The 17,590-nt window shown below is 43.7% G+C and overlaps 1 protein-coding gene across 2 annotated transcripts in view; it reads left to right on the plus strand.

Moving 5' to 3' along the window:
* BACH2 (BTB domain and CNC homolog 2) overlaps nucleotides 1-17,590 on the plus strand; it is a 187,540-nt gene that overhangs the window by 41,784 nt on the left and 128,166 nt on the right. For both annotated transcript variants that reach the window (XM_082050129.1, XM_082050128.1), the window contains exon 2: nucleotides 1,560-1,646. The gene's annotated coding sequence lies outside the window, so the exon portion shown is untranslated. The remainder of the gene's footprint in view (nucleotides 1-1,559; nucleotides 1,647-17,590) is intronic.

Below are 17,590 nucleotides of genomic sequence, written 5' to 3' on the forward strand. Positions count from 1 at the left end.
ATTGTAGAGGCTTGAAGATGATGCATTGGCAGTGCTGCCACTACACAGACCTACTGCAGCTATCCGTGCCCAGCCAGGTTGTCACTCTCTCACCATCCTGTCTCCAATTTTCCATCCCCATGAAGTGAAATTTCCCATTCTGACGTATTTTTCCCCACCATTCCCTGGCTCAGCTCTTGGCCGCTCTGTATGGAGAGTAGATGACTCCAGGCTGCCAGGGCTCTGGCTGGGAGGTCACCTGGAGCAGGGGAGAGAGTTGGTCCCTGTCTTTGCTCAGGAGGTGGCCCTCTCTGGTCAGGAGCAGATGCCAGAGGCAAAGACCAGCTCTCTCCTCCTCAGCCCTGGACTAGACCGTGATCTTCGCTTTGCGTGGCACCTGGCTAATCCCAGGTTTAAACTTCCTGTTCCAGAGGTTGCCAGAATTTGTCGAGCCTTTCCAGCCACGTTTTTTGGGAATGTCTGAATCAGACGACTGCAGCTGAAACCTTGCAGCAAAACTTTCTGGCAAACATCCTTGTTGATGATGGACAGAGTATGCCAAATGCCTGAGCCCTGAAATGGCAGGAGGGGTATCACAGCCATATTCCCACCCTGTGCTGTGTGGCTGCATTTAATTCATATGTCCTTATGGAGGTAGACAAGGGGTTATGTGCAGATGGTTGAGTTATATCTCCGTAAGTGAAGGGGTTTGTTTTGTTTGCTTTCAGAGAAAGCGATGAAATACTGATCAATATTAACGGCATTTCCAGTACTGAAAATCCAGTTACGTTTTTTCTTTACCTATGATGCATCTTTTGGCCATTCAGAGAGGCTGGTGGGGGTTTTTTGAGGTTATATCTTCCGTTGGTTTTTTCACCATATGGGCTTTTTTCTTCTTTATTTAAGTATGGACATTTCTTACATGAAGTGTACATTTTGCTTCATTGGTGTATTGGCAGGAGAATTTGACACTGAAGTTTAAAGCTACTAATATGTGAAGTGGGAGTAAACACAGACACTGAAAGAACCTTTTGAGAATTTTAAGTGGAGTCACTGCTTATGGTGTTGTAGGTGCAAAGTTCAGGGAAACTGTAGGATTAAGTAATTTACTGTTGATGTAATTTTGCAAGTATTATTTTTACATTGCTGCTGCAGTTATTAGTGGCTTGTATTTACTATTGAAACTGAAAGAAACTTAAGCAGCTCTCTCTTCCCCCCGTATTTCTGCTTTTGATGGCACCGAGTGTCTCCTTGGCATTGGTCCCGGTGCTGCCAGGCAGGGTGCCATGGGGAAAGGGCAGATTATTTGGGCACAGGAGAGCTGTGTTCTCCTGTGCAGGTCTACAAAGGATGGGCTGTGGTACCTCGTTCACCCCTCCAAATTGCTTGTTCTCTGTCACTTCTGTTTGGTCAGCAAGCAATTTTGGGGAAAGGACTTTTTCTTTCTAAATATCTTTATGACACATGGCAGGGAAAAAAAATACCTAAACATCTGCTGGGAAAGCCAACTGCTGTAATGCAAATAATAGATAATCACATGCAGTTAATCAATTTTCTCTTTTGTGTTGTTTTTCACACAGAGCGATGAGGCAAGAGAGAAGTTTTTAAAAACAGAAAAATGTGATTGCGAAAGCATCATTGTTGGCAGGAGGACTCGGTGGATTCAGGTAATAATGTGGCACTGCTTTTTATTATGCTTTAAAAACTGGCTGGGTTTCAGGCTGACAGTAGCCCTTTGTCAGGGACTGAGGAGTAGAGGAAGGTGACAAGGTATAACAAGACCCAGTGGCTGGCTGTGAAATTAATTCAGACCAGGCGAGAGGGTGTGAGTGTTCCCACAGCATGGGTGATTGCTGAATAGGACAACATTGCTGGGGTTGCGGGTGCTCCCTTCCTTATGTCAGGCTGTTAAATCTGATGTTCTTTTTTTGTTTATGTTTTTTTGGGGTGGTTGTGTTTTGTTTTGTTTTCCCCTAAGAGATTCTCTAATTCAAACTCTTACAGCTGCATCATTGCAGGTAGGGAAGCTTCGTGTGTGTTTTATCATAGAAAGTCAAATGATTAGTTGTCCCTTCAGACTGCGCAACTCTGAATCTATTAATATTTCCCTTGAATTCCCCCTTTTAAAGAGTTCTGGATCAGAGATGATCATCTGCTAGAAGACCGAGATCTAGACCTCTACTGCTTTAGAGGACTACCGCTGGTTGTTTTTTCTGTGTGTGAATGAAGACAATATCTTGTCGCATGGTTGTAGGAAACCATTGTGTGACATTTAAGCATGCTACTAATATGTTTGCAACAATCTTATCTTAAAATAATGGACTTTAGCATACATAGATCCTATTTTGCAGGAAATGTAAGTTGCTAGCTAAAAGGCAACTCTTATGTTTTTAATCATTTTAATTGTTTCCCTCACTGAGGGGGAGTGGAAGATGAAGGAGGGGAGTTTACAGTGCTAATTGCCCTCCCCTTTCATAATTGGGGCCAGATCCTACCCTCAAACTTCTTAGGCAATCCCAGTGAAGTCATCAGGCTTTTCACAAGCACATGGGTTTTCCCCACGCGTATTTGATTCCAGGGTAAGGGTCTACAGCATGCTTTTTCATGCACTGATTTCTCACATGTATGAGGAGATTCGGAAAATGTGCATCTTTTTCAACATAGCCTCTTGGTTTCCAGCGCCTGCTGGAGTGGCAGATCAGCAGAGCTGGTTGCCTTAGACTGAGCTTGTTTTAACTGGTGAGTCCTTTGCATTTTCTTTGTTAGGTGCTAGGTGGAAAAAAACAGAGTTGTGGCTTAGCTTTGCTATATTCATGAGCAAGAAGGATATTTAAACAGCATATGAATGAGTGTGGATTTGATATTTCCTAGAGCCAGCTTCTTTTTAATATTAAATTGCATACTCTGGGAAGATAGTTGCTGTATCAACATTGGTATAATGACACATTATTAAAAAAATCAATATCCACTCATAGAAACAAGTCCTGGTGTAAGCAGTTGGGTGCTTACAGCTGTGATTTGTATGTATTTGCAAATGTAATGGGCTTTTTTTTTCCTTGTAGCACTGGTAACTTGGATAAACACTGTATGTGTGACTCATTGCAGAGTATAAACTTATTTTAAAGGAGCAAGTGTGGGATTTGCTGAATATCCTATTGCTTGCATCCCTGAATACTTGCATTAGGTCATGATTAATCTTAAATTGGCCAACCTGAGAGGAACATAACTGCTGATCTCCCATAGGTGACTTCAGAAATAAAAAGAAATGTGGAAGTGCTTTAAAAACATAAATAGTAGTTAGAATTCATAAAATTGTAAAGCAAACATGGTACAAGGTCTTCTAAAATATAGCACTTGAAAGCTTTTTTTATAGTTTCAGAAAGAGCTTGTTTAGTAATCACATGGAAAATAAATATTTTCATTCTTCCTTCTTCAGCACTCTCATTCCATTCCTCTTTCTTTTTCTTCTTTTTTTTTTTCTTTTTTTCTTTTTTTTTTTTTTCCCTAGAATCTTCTTAATTTGGTGGGATGGGGCACCAACACCCAATGTGCCTAGAAAGCCCTGTTTGGGGGCAGGATATAACACTGCTAATTGTCCTTCTGTTGTTTGGTTCATCCTTGAATTCCTTCTGCAGTGTCGGGATGGAGTTGATGTAATCCCAGTTGAATGCTCCCTGTGCGCGTGTGTGTGAGTGGGATGTGATAGGCGCTGCAGTGGCTCTTGGACTGGTTAAGAATGTGCCTTTTTTTTTTAACGTGATACCCCAAGCATTGATTCTGAGGGGTGCAATCCCTGTGTGTGTGTGTGTGTGTGTGTGTGCAGGGGTCCAAGCTCATGGGGGTTGGCATGTCGCAGCATCCTCACTCTTCTGCCGCATCTTCAGTGCGGCGGCATGTGGTCCCCAGCGCTTCGAGCATCACAGCGGGGAAACGAGGCCACCGCTGAAATGGGGTGAAGGAGGAAGACGGGGGAGCGGAGGAGTGGGGGGCCAGGTGGGGAGGGGGAGCCGGGGAGGAAGACACGGCTCCAGAGGGAAATACTCTGTGCTTTGCAGTTGCTTGTGTGGATAGAAACCAGATGGTGCGCTGGAACACCCGCTCGCTCGGGCGGCGGCGGAGCCAAACATATGGTTAATGGTTAGGAGAAAGAGCTTTGCAAGCCAGGGCTTTGCTGACTGCCTCGCATTACAGATTGTTGCAGTGTGTCATTACATTGCCAAACTAAGTGCTTAATACCTGCTGCGGGCACTGGGCAGGCGTTTGCAGGGAGGATACTGAGGCTCCCCGGGCAGGGTGGGAGGCTGACATCATATGTGTCCCCCCGCCACACCCCCCCAAACCCCCTTTCCCCACTGGAAACGCCATAAATCTCCCCTTCTACAAGCTCAAAACCTACAGCAGGCAGTTTTCCCATTCTGCGTGTCTTTAATCCGTTTATTTCCAACAGCGTATGGTTGGGTTTGCCCTTTTTATTTTGCCCTTAATTTTTTGTTTTATTTTTTTGGGTCCCCAGGCAGCCAAGTTCACCTCGACTGCAGCACCGCACTTACATGCCTGGCATCCGAAGTTCCTGCTCTGGGAGCTTTGGGCGACACCAGGCCCATGTTATCTAAGGAACTGCTGAGCTCATTCATCTCCTTTTCACGGCCCGCTTCCTTTTATTTTTAGCCAAATCCGTCAGGCCTGACAGGCGGGTAATTTGAGCCAGAGAAAGGGCAAAGCTCCAGGTCCTTTCCACAAAGCAATTCTTCTCCTCCCTCCTGGGAAGGCTCCAAACTTGGCCTGCTCCAGGCAGATGGATTTGTTGAGTCATGTGAGATCATTTACACAAAAACACAGCAAGGCAGTGAAAAGGAAAAAAAAAAAAAAAAAAAAAAAAGGAAAGAAAAAGAAGAAAAAAAAAAGGTGGGGGGGAAGGGGTGGGAGAGCGTGCGCTGCCGGGGCTGCTGCGAGCATAGGAAATGTGCTGCGAGGCAGCTAGACAGAGGAATGCAGCAGATTCATTCTTGTATAAGGTAATGTCTCGTTTACAGTACAGGGTGGAGCCACCGCTGAGGAGAAATCACTCGAAAACAGATTACTCATTGAAAACAAAAATTCTACTTAAAAATAAATAATAACAATTAAAAAAAAAAAAAAATCCCAACAAACCAACCAACAAGCAAGCCGTGCGCAACAAAGGCGGCGTTGTTGACAGCACCGGATTACAGTAGCGGTAAACTCCGGGCTGGGAGGTTGCTGGAAAATGAGTTTGCTCCGTGATGCAACCGGAGTTTGCTTTGTCTTGCCGCCAGCACGAGCGGGGCGGCGGGGACGGGGAGCCCGACGGCAGCAGCAGCGCTTCCCTCTGTCCTGGGATGGTTTCAGGCGGTGGGGAGGGATGGAGGAGGGAAGGACGCAGGATCCCGAACGGGCAGGATGCGCTGGGGAGTCATTAACAGTGAAAATGGGGGGAATATGTGCATGGCGGGGGTGGTGGAGAGCCTTTTGTTTTGGTTTTGAACTGGTTATGGCATGATCTTCATTACATCGGGGAGTAAATTGCATGTATTCAGTTAAATGTTGATTTTGTTACTGTTTGCAACCTAAGCTAACCCCAACATGTTGGTTTTGGTTTTTTTAAGTGGGTGGTAAGAGAGATCCTCAAACTTGGGGCTTTTTAGATGTTGATGCATCCTGGAGAATTAGGTTGGGTTAATTTATGCAGTGTTCTAACGAGATGCATTCAAACCTTTAAATAGACATGGGATGTATTTAAATATTGTTAATAGAACTTCCAGTTACTCCAGATTTCTTAGCAGGGCAATATCTGAATACTAGTGTTTTGTCCCTGTGATAATTAAAAATCAGAGTAGGAGCAGAAACTGGAACTGGAGATTGGAAAGCGTACAATCAAACAAGTCCAATGCAAAGCATATCATTAAATTCTCGGCTGCAGTTAAGGAACTCACAGGAGCGTGTAAATGTGGGTTTATATTTTAACTTGACCCTTTTGCCCACTGAGCAGCATCTTCTGCAGACTCCACACTGGTGTCCACTGAGGTGTTTTCATCTGGGGAGGATTTGTCGGGAGCCTTCCTCCCTCTGCTTGACCTTGTCTTCCCTTTTTTTCTCCTCCTGCTTCTTTTTCACACTTTTGTCTGAAAGATGGCTCACTTTCCCAGCCCACTTGCCCTACCCAGCTGAGCATGTTCGGCATGGGGAGAACTTTCACTTCTCACACTTAAAAGTTTTCTCATTTGGTGGAAACCTTTTGTCTTCTGTGCCTCTTGATCAGGCCGCCTCGTTAATTATGTTGAAGGAGCACTTGGCAGCACCCTGAGTCCTGGCTGGGGTCCTGCACTGCACAGACCCACAACGGCGTCCCTGTCCCTCAGCTTACAGCTGGTGTCCGGGGTGAGGATGACGAGGGGGATAAGAATATAAAGATGGCCAGGCTTAGGACTGGACCCAGACCATGCAATAAGATGTGGCCATAGCACAGCAGCTTTGGAAAAGAAATGGCTATAGATTGCTCTGAGATCCTCATAAGGTCCCAGGGAAGGACAGTGTTGTTATTTATGCTGTTTGCATAGTTACCGTAACTTTCTTTCCGCTCTCCCCCAAAATGCCTAATTATCCTACATTTTCTGTTGCTGTGAGCAACATTTCCCGTCGTTACCCAGAGCTGCAATTCCAGTTAAATTCTCACTTTATGAAGCTAATCTCCCAGCAGAGACTGTGGGATTTCCAAAAGAAAAGAAGGTTGTGGGGAGCCAAAGTTTTTAAAGATTTTTTTGTCTTGGTGGACAATTCTGCATAACTCCTCTGTTAACTGTTCATGTTCATTATCAGTTGAGAGCTCAGTAGCTTTCTCTCTATTTGTGGCACTTAGAAGACCTGTAGGGTTTTTTTTTAATTCCCCCACAGAGTGCCTCACTCCCCAATATCTCCTTTTTCCACCCCAAAGATGCTGCATGCCTGGCTTTTGGCATCTTTACATCGGACATCCAGCCTGACTAGACAGATTTCAGGAACTGTTCATGACCTGACTATCGGGAAAATCAGCCTTACTCTTCCTTCCCCCTCTTTCACGGCCACTCAACTTCCTCCCCTTCTTCTAAAATTGTGTTGTCTGTAAGATGCTATCAGCCCCGTAATCCTTTTATCTCACTTCTCCTATCGTCTCTATTCTTCTGCTACTATTGCCTCTTCCCCTCTCTCATGATTAGACCAGAAATTTCTCTACTGCCAGTTATCTCCCCTCCTTGCACGTACTGTGGCGCTGCCTCCTTTGGGATCTGAGGAAGGATGAGTTTGGATTTTGTACGTGTTGTGTCATGTCCCAGGCTTGGCTTCAGTTTGCACAGGTAGAGGGCATCGTCTATGGTAATTTTCTTTCATTGCTGCCTTAAGCAACCAGCTCGCTCTTCATGTAGATTGGAGGATGAGCAGGAGGTCCTTGGTGCCGGAGACACCAAGCACCTCTTGCTGAGGTTGCTCTTTCCAAAGTTATGTAACTTTTGTTGGTTTGTTTGCTTGCTTTTCTCCGCGCTTGAGAGCACCATGTTTCCTTCCAAAGACCTTATTCTGTGCCCTAATTGTATAACTTTCCTCGATCTGAAGTTGTGCCAAGGAGAGACACTCCGGGAATGAGGAAACCCTCTACTTTTGAGCTCAAATTATCCTACTTGACAGGATCGGATAGCAATTGCCTCTTGCAGAAAACTTGGGCAAGCTTTATAATCCTCCATGGAGGGACAGACAGGCTGAAGAGTGATGTCTAAGATGAGCTGGATGGTGACCTCCATGTATAGCAAGTGTTCATTTGTGTGACTTACAGAATAACCTCGAAAGAAAGAAATCTCTAGCCTGACAGCTTCCCCCTTGCAGAAAGTCACAGAAGTTATGGTGTAGCGGTGGCAATTTCCTCTTCTTCATGTATGGAGCTACAGGGCATCCCAGGGGGAGAGGTGATTTTTGTTCTAAACAGATGAATCTACATTTTCATGGAGTTTTTTAAGGCATTACATCTATGCAAGTTTTTCTCATCCAGCGATGAACTGGTGCAGCAGTGAAGTGCAGGACTGTTCGTAATGTATTCGCAAACCTAGTTGTTTTCTGGTTGCGGCCAAATCCCATTAACTCTGATTTCCCTGCTTCCTTTTCCTCCTGTCGAGCCTTCTGGATAGCAGCTTCTCTTAACAGCTTGTTTGCAGAATCTGCTCCGAAAAGCTCCCAGGCGCTCCCACTCCTCTCAAAGCAAGGGAAACTCTGGGAGCAGCTTATCACCCACTGACTTCCATTTCTGCGAGGAAGTCTCCTTCGGCCATAGACCAAACAAGCATAAATCTCCTTCCCTTCCATTTGGTCGAGCGCAGCAGAGGTAGAAATCCTTCTGGAGATTAAACTTTGCCTGTTTGTTTAGTGAGACATCAATCCTGACAGCACAAGCCTGTATAAAATTGGCTTCTGTAATTCCCTTGGAGCATTCTTAGAGATCCTTGAGAGTTGTCTGAGAGTTTCTGGTGAAGGATCTGTGAGCACCCTCTGACACTGCCCTAGCAGGAGCAGGTTTTTCAAGTTTGTGTTAAAAAATATCAAGTTGTTCTAAGGCTCTGTTCACTCCATTAGCTTTTCACTCATAGTTCCTGTATCATTACTAACTGGTAACATGATCCTTTAGTTTTTTGCCTTGATTCTGTTAGAAATTAAATTGGTGTCAGCAAAAGCTGCTTCTGATCACTTGCTGTAAAAGTCTTTTTCACTGCTTTGCAGCCTTTGTGCGATTAATGGGAATGTACTGTTGCTCCCTGATAAATTCATTCATGTTTAATAGGTATTTGTGAGCCATATTTGCCTTTAAGTGGAAGTATCACAGCTCGTGAGGCATTTTGGTGGCTAAATAGCTGGGATCAGACACTCCAGTTACTCATGCCAGTCGTTCTCCTGCGTCCATACCAAACTTTGTGTGCTGCACAAATATTTTTAGTTATAGCCTTGTCAGATTTGTTTAAGGAGAAGAGATGTCCTCATTTTTTAGAGATATTTATCTGTGAATGAGTGGAGTTATATTAGTGTTGGGTTTTTTTTTCCCAGTTGATCAAATTCTCAGTACTAAGATGAAAGGTCCTCTCTTATTTTCAAAAGTAAGACTTGCTTTTGCAGGAGTAGAGTAATTTATCTTCTGTATCCGCTTCTCTAATTGCAGCCTGTAAAGACCCTAAAGAGTCCTGCTAGTCAATGATTTCCTTACTGCAACCAGTGAAAGATCAGATTTAAAATGCATGTAACTGATGCTCAGTTCCACATGTAATGCCTCTTGATTACTATGGTCACAGCATAAATAAATGCATTTGATAGCTTACTTGATCATGCAAATGTTGAATGTTTTCCTCCTTCACCAGAATACTCTTTTTATCAAAGGTATCTGCTGTCATAGAGCCCTAAGGTGTTGATTAGGTAAAAGGGAATGCCATATATGGGAAAATAAACCAGCACCCACAGTGCAGCTTCTTACTAGAAAAATAATCAGATTTCTTTTACCAACTTCAGCTTGTTGTTTCTATTTGGATACTTTCTCAAACTTAATAATAAAATACTGAAAAAATAAAGTTGTCAGGCCTTCTTGGGGGTATGGCATAAATAATTAACGTGGGATATCTGTCTACTCATTTTAGGGTTGGTTGCTTATTGGCTTCCACGTAGTACCGCGAATGGGTTTGAAGCCCCTGTGGTGGGTTTGGGTTGTGCTGAACCAGCTCAGACTTGTTGCCGCCCTTCTCAATGCCATTCACTGTGATTAATGCTGTTTGGATGGATGGCAGAACCCAGGTGGTTATTAATTGTCTTCTCCTTGGAAGCACCACTTGGGTACAAGCCAGGGAGGACATCTCACATGGGTAGTATCTCGCATGGGTGGCACTGCTCTGCCGAGGGTATGGGTGGCACAGCCAGACTCGCTCAGCTGTGCTTTTTGAGAGCGAAAGGTGAAAAGGACAAGGGTACACCACTGTCTGAAGCAGACTCTTGCATCTGGCGGGCCTGTTCTTGGGTGACGCTCATTTGGTTACGCAGCTGAAGTGCAGCGAGAGTTTCACCCCTGCCCACGGGCTGACAGTCACATGCTCAATGGGAAGTTATTTTTCTGCTGGGTTTTGCCCCTTGTGAGTGTTGTCATCAGAAATAACAGCAAATAAAGGGATGGAGGTTTATGTGGTATCATGGCCTGTTTGCCATTTAAAATGAATCTAATGTGATTAATTCTCTGTGGGGCAAAGGGGCAGAGGAGTTCGTGCCCTAAACTCTAGAGAGTTTTTTGTATTTAATGCTAATATTAACCCTGGAGCATCAGTGAGTTCAGTAGAGCTCAAAGTGCTACATTTAGCCTCCATCGAGAAACACTAGATAGCATCACTGGAAGAGCTGTGACAGTAGGGACTTCTAACAAACACACAGTGGTACTTCTAAAAGAACTAAAGGTTGGTATTTCCAAACAGAAGTAGAGATGCACGTGAGGTGGTGACACATATTTTGATTTTCAGTACAGTAGGTGGCAGGAGAGACAAAGCAACAGCTTGGCTGAGGTGGCTGCTTGTCCACATGCCACAATAACAAATGAATGCCGCCCCACATCTACACCCAATACCCTGTAAAGAAAGTGATGTCGTATTGCCAGGTGCTTTTGTGAGGTCTGTCATCTGGTGTGATGAATGTGGGGACATGAGAATGTGGTGTGGGTCAGCCCCAGCTGGCAAATGAGCACCACACAGCCACTCACTCACTCGCTCCTGGTGGGGTCAGGGAGAGAATCAGAAGGGTGAAAGTGAGAAAACTCATGGGTTGAGATAAAGACAGTAAGTAAAGCAAAAGCTGCACATGGAAGCAAAGCAAACAGGGAATTCATTCACCGCTTCCCATGGGCAGGCAGGTGTTAGGCCATCTCTAGGAAAGCCTGGCTCCATCATATGTAATGGTTACTTGGGAAGACAAACAGCATCACTCCAAACATCCCCCCCTTTCCTTCTTCTTCTTCCTCCAGCTTTATATGCTAAGCATGATGTCATATGGGATGGAGTATCCCTTTGGCCACTTGGGATCAGCTGTCCCAGCTGTGTCTCCTCACAGCTTCTTGTACACCCTCAGCCTACTCGCTGGTGTGGTGGCATGAGAAGCAGAAAAGGCCTTGCCTCTGTGTAAGCTCTGCTCAGCAATAAATAAAGCATGCCTGTGTTATCAACACTGTTTCCAGCACAAATCCAAAACATAGCCCTATACCAGCTGCTATGAAGAAAATTAACTCTATCCCAGCCCAAACCAGTGCAGAATGTTAGACACGTGTATGGCAATGCCCATGTTAAATGCCACACTACACACTGTATCTTGTGTTTCTCTGATGTCTTCTGGTAGACATCAGGCACTAAAGATTCAGTGGCAGCCTAAACCAGTGCCAGTTATGGCTGTTCATCCTCTTTCTCTCCCCACTGTGTCCTTGACCAGGACTTCCCCTTCTTCCCTTTTGCACCTGTTTTGGTGCTCATGAGGCCCTACCATGAGATGCTTGATGGAGTGAATCTAGCCAACAGCTAACTAAACTGAAAACATGGTTGGATTTTAGGCCACTCAGCAGAAGCATCTTACCTCATTCTCATGAAACTAGAGTTGAGGCAAAGGAGCAAGTGATCTTAAAAAGGGACTGATGGCTTCAGGCTGCAGTAGACCTGTAACACTTGATCTGCCACCCCTGTCAAACTGAGTTGAAGACGTAGTGGATACTGAGGTAGATACTAGATACTTTTCTAAGCAAATATCTGATATTCTTTGACTTCAAATCTTCTGATAAAGTAATTTTAAAAGTCTAAAGAACATGCCCTTTCTGAGGATACAAGAGTCTTTCTTAATGGAGAGGCAAAGTGAAGTAGTGAAATTAGTGGTGTTTTCCCTTCTCTTATGTCTCCTTTTCAAAGGTGAAAGGGATGTTCCTCATCCCACTTCAGTTAAGATGAGCAGATTGTTTCATTTCTTATTTGTGGGAGATTTGGCCTCCCGTTGCACACAAGGACAAACTCTGCTCTGGTGCTGTGTAACTTGAGCAAAGTCAATGAAGTTGCATTTGTAAAACAGAGAAGGTGGTTTGGCTCAGGGTTTGTAACTGGAGAAAGGAAGTACTTTTGTCCATTGATTTATAGGGAATTAGTATATGGCTAAAATAGGTCCACCCGTTTGCTGTGCTTTTTTTTCCAATGATTGTTTTCTGGAGGACTTTTGGAAACAGCTTTATTGTGTAGGCCTGCCAGAGGGTGTTGAATTTGCCTTGGAGCCAAAACGTATGGATATTATTTGATTCATACTTGTCAGAGGTACCTTTACATATCAGCTTCCAATTATTACTTCAGTCCTTCTTTATCTGTATTTGAATATAAGCTTTGAATTCTGACATATCAAAGCAGGCAGCTGTATGGTGGCCTAAATTCTGCATATTAATTTGTTGAGAAGCACTATTGAACAGCTCCTCTTCATTGCTTGTATACTGTTTCTGTGAGTGCTGGTTTCATAAGATTTTTTGTCAGCATTTTACAGAATGTTCGTGTTGTTTCTGTCATTGAAGTTGACTGAGAATTGAACTAGTGTTGAAGTTTTAAAACTGTCAGTGTGATGTAGTGGCAAGGACAAGACAGCTGCTCAGGTACTTGTTTAGTTGTCTTGGCGGGAGAGCTTGACTGACCCATCGATAGAACCTAAGTACATCTGGACATCTCAAAGAGCATGAAATGTCACCCTCATACTGGTTACAAATGGAGGCAAGAACACAGTGATTTATTGAAGGTCGTGGAGGAAATCAGAAAGGTTAGGATCTAGGTCTTCTGCACCCCAGGAAGCTGAATCTTGTGATTTCTAGTATGATGACATTTGCTTCCTCTCCCCTGAGAAACGTGAGACTCTTCCCATTGCTAAAATGCCCGTTCTTGTCACAGGAGGCGTACACACACATTTACAACTTGGGAATTAATTGCCACAAAACTGGTATATTCAGAGAGTAGCTAGTTGTAGCTGTAGTGTGCCGTATTTCAAGGGGAAATGGCCTGAGGGGCACAGCCAACAGTTAGTAGCTGCTCTGTTGGTGTTTACACAAAATGCAGTTTAGTAGCTGGACCAGAGGAGAGACCTGGGCATACACCGAGTTTGAACAGCTTTTGGGCTGCTCCAACTGTGAAGCCATGCAGTCCCATGCAAGGACAGGTCCTTTCTCATACAAAATTAAAGAATAAGACCTTGTTGGCCAAATTTTCCTTAGATAGACTAGTATCTTGCAGATACTGATATGTTGGTATAAATTGTATGGCTGCAAATAGTTAATTGTTTCTGTAACCAGGCTTAATTGCGGAGTGCTCTGCTTGGTGAAGAGGATCAGGAAAGGAGTTCATATTACTTTAAAGCAGTAGCTGTCTGAGGCTAATTATGAAAAACATGCCAAGTTGAAATATTCATTTTTTTTAATGAATTTCCATAAGCAGCTCATAGACAGATTTATGCTGTGCTGGAAGACGTCTGACTGCACTTTAATGTAGATACCTGGTTTGGTGATTAGGAAAAGATTGTTAAACAACTGGAATTTAAATACCGGTACAGCTTCATTGTAATAATTTCCCCAAAGGCACTTTGGTAATTCTGCTAAATAGAGAGTTTAATAGACTTTAATAATGTGTACTTTGGAGACCCTATACACAAAGGAATTATGCATAAAACATTCATTACGGTAAACTGCTACCTTTGCATGTAACAAGGAATCTGTCAAAAACAAAACCGGTATGTTGTGTGTGGCAACACATTGTTGAGTGTCAACGGACAGAAGTCATTATCACCACGTTACCTATCAAATCACCTGTTGTGATCGAAGTTGCAGCTCATATCGTTTTACCTAACAGTGAATGAATTATCTGAGGTAGACATGAGTTTATTTTCTGAAAAGTGCTTTGCCGGCAGGAGGGCTGTGGTGGTTCACAGGGCTTTGTTTTCCTTTTATGCTCCTGTTCGGTGTCAAGAGAAGAGATAACCTGGTAGGAAATTTAAAACTCAATTAAAAATAAAATAAAATAAAGAAAGAAAACAATAACAAAAAAGCAACCTTAGCAAGCAGCTCTAAGCAAGTTTAGCGTTGGATTTTTATTTTATTTCGCTGTGCTGCTGCTGAGGGCCCCACTGGAGAACAGGCAAGAAGGAGGAAGGAGCAGATGCTTTTGGTAGAACAGTAGGGCATTTATCTCTTTTAATGAGGTAACATCATTAGTGCTGACAAAGTGCTGCAAATCAATACGTGTAATGGACTGCTGCTGTCTTTCAGTAGTACACGGGGTGTTGTACTTCTGAACATTCAAATCTGCTGAATCACAGGTCAGGCTTTATCTACTCTCTGATACTGTTTTGTTTTGGGTTTTTTAGCCATTTTGTTTTTTCCCCTCCCTAATCTTTATCTTTGATTTCCAAGAACTGGCACACACCTCCAGGATATGTGTTGGGGCAGCAGAAGTGTACTGATTTTACAAGCGTGAGAGTGCATTGAAATGCTGCATATGTCTATTGCAGTGCAAGGACCTTCTCTTTAATTGGAAAGAGTGGGGTTGCTGATGTCTATTTGAGCCCGATTTCTTCTGCCTAAAATGGCTGCAGGTTTTGTTTTGGGTGGTGTTTTTTGTTTTGTTGTTTGGTGTTTTGTTTTTTTTTTTTCCCTTTGCCCTCTGCCTGCTTCCTTTAGAGCAGTGGTGTGGTGTAATGTCAGCCACACTAATTGTGTCAGCTGGTGGCACCGATGACCCTGACGTTCAGCAACAAAGAGCTGTAGAAGAAAGGGGAGAGCGAGGTGGCTGCGGCACTGGACAAGCAGCAGCAGCGGGTCAGGAGGACCTGCAGGTCAAGCATTTCTCTGTATGTGCTCTGTTGGTGTAAAAATCTTGTGCCCAGTTGTATGCAAGGTGTCCAAGGGACAAAACAAGGTGGATGTCATTGGAGATCCATCATCCTTTATTCCTCTTCAGATGGTAAATGTAACATTGCATGACTGTAACAGTATGAAAATAAAAACAAACAAATGAAAAAAACAGCAAAACTAATCTAAATTTGAAAAAGCCTGGGGGATATAATAATGTCTCTGTTAAAAATTACTTAATTCCCCCAGAACTCACATCAAAACCACATCATCCTCCATCACAAACAGGTAGCATAGCCCAGATGTTTGAGGTACGCTGTCTATTTATCGGAGGGCCTGTGAGTGACACTTGGGTGTCTGTGCTGATTCCAGGAAAAGAGCCTGTCGGTAAAAAAGATTGATCTGAATAGATCACGCACGTCAGAAAAAACGTGGTTCCTCTTTCTTTTTTTATCTGCATGCCCCTCCCATCCTGGGCTTCCCAACACCTGCTTGTGGTGAAAGAATATAAACAGAATTGCAAGATTCCTCAGTATTAACTGTTGCCTGACAGCTCCAGCTAAGCACTGCGAGGTCATCTGCTTTTTCCTCTTTAGATCTGCTCCTCGCCACACATCCAATGAGCCACTGCAGCATCCTCAGCTGGTACCATCCCTGGTGGAAGGCCTCCACATGTTTTTACCCTGCCACGCTCTGAAAGTCAGTCATGTTTACCTGAGCTGATATAAATCCAGAGTTGGGGTCTCTCATTGCCCATCCTTCCCATGTTACTCTTGGACCGAGCTGGGGGACACGACTGAGAGACAAGGTTACAGCTGGTGGGGCCACATGTTGGCGTGTACTGAAGTATCATCCAGTAGTAACACAGCTGAGCATTGGTTTGTGTTGATACTAGGTAAGGCCCTGTTAATACTTGTTACTTTTGTTAAATTTAATTGGGGTTCCCACTGGGGAGATCAGAGGGGTCCGCTTCAGCATCAGCCAGGGTACGGTCAGCGTTCCTCACTGCTGAAACGACAGCGTGGTTCCTGCAAAGCAACAGCCTCACTAGCAGCCTGTTACCTCCTCGTGCTCTCAGATGTCTTGAACTGACAGAAAGTAATGTCCAACAGATGTAGTAAAGGTAATCGTCTTGGAAAAGCGCTAAAGACTTGTTTTTGGTTTTCCCCCCACGCCCTGACAGAACATCCCTTTTATAAATCAATGTTTCTACATCTCATACCACAGGCTTTCTGTGTTATTTTACTCTAGCAGTGAAACCAAAGTTCACTTACCTCCCTTCCAAGGTTGGGATTACAAAAACCTTACACACATCTCGCCCTCCTCTCCCACTGCAGTCACACCAGTCCAGTAAATAAATACTTGGCTGAGTTTTACCACCCTTTACCCAGTTAACTAAAAACAAATGCCTTCTGCTTTGTGAAAGACAAGTCATGCCTACTTCTGTTGCTCCAGCCAGCAGAGTTTCTCAGCCAGCTTGGCCGCCAAGAGACTGATTTCTTTTCAGTGACTCTGAAACAGTTACCACATCTTTCTGTGATCAATGTATGAAAAGAAAATAACGTAGTCGTGGGCTCCGAGGAGGGGAAATAGCTAGTCATACCCTTTCCCAAGACTACAGATGACCCACCATTGCTCGCCTTTCCTTAGTAAAACCGGGGCAAAAGTGTTGTGATGGAGAGCAAAGGGACAGGGGATGGAAGGGTTTGAGAAGATAAGAGCTGTTCATATTACAGGCTCCTTTATTAAGATTATCTACCTTTTTGTTTGTTTTTTGATGTGTTTTGGTTTTTTTTTTCCTCATGGATAGTACATTCAAAATATTTTAGCACCCCATCTGAGCTTGGCACAGCTTGTCAAGAGGAGAAAATGCAGAGCTGCTCCTTAGTATTATTTCAGAGCAGACACAGAGGTGACCCTGCCGCAGGCTCGGCTGCTCGTAATGCTTGGTGGTTGCCTCTCGTCACAAATAAAGGGCAAAGCATTGATGGAGAAGCGCTGCTAGTGTGCAGTTGCAGCACTGGTGGGCCAATTCGTGTTTGCCCGACTTTCCTGGGTGGTCGCCTGGCTTGTACGCAGCACATGGAAACAGATCTTCTGGAATGTGAAACCGTGCCTTGTGCTTTTCTCCCACAAGTATTTTATAGTTTTGACTGGCATGCGCGAAGGAAACAGAGAATAATAGAAAAAAAAAACAAAAACATATCTCTTCAGCTGTGCTTCCTTTCCATACCAAGGTTTTGCATTTAAAGTAAAACAACCAGTCCGTGTTATTGTGTCAGTCTTTTTTTAAAGTTTAATGATGAGTTTTCTGGTAAATGACTGAAGAGGTATTTTTGTGTCCTTAAACTCATTTGCACTTTAGATAGTGGATACTTCTTTGTGTCTTCACTCAGATAAACTGAATCCATGTGAGTTTAGTGATTGGCTAATCCGATTCTTAAAAATTTGGAAGATCCCTTTGTCCAAGTTAGATTTATTTAATGCCTGGTTTTACAGAAAAAGTTTGTGAAGGGATCTTGAGTGTCTGAGATTTTTGTTGTTGTTGTTCTTTTCTTTTTAGTAGTGATGTTACAAACCAGTAAGCATCCAGGCTTTTGTAAGTCTCGTGTGAGTGCTGTACGTGGGATGAGGAGAGAAGAATGTATGCTCAGCATCTCTTTCCTTGTCCTCTAGATGTGGCTAACCATCTACTTACTAGCTCTGTGA

The sequence above is a fragment of the Streptopelia decaocto genome, assembly GCF_964273445.1.
Source record: "Streptopelia decaocto genome assembly, chromosome: 3".
Classification (NCBI taxonomy): Eukaryota; Metazoa; Chordata; class Aves; order Columbiformes; family Columbidae; genus Streptopelia; species Streptopelia decaocto.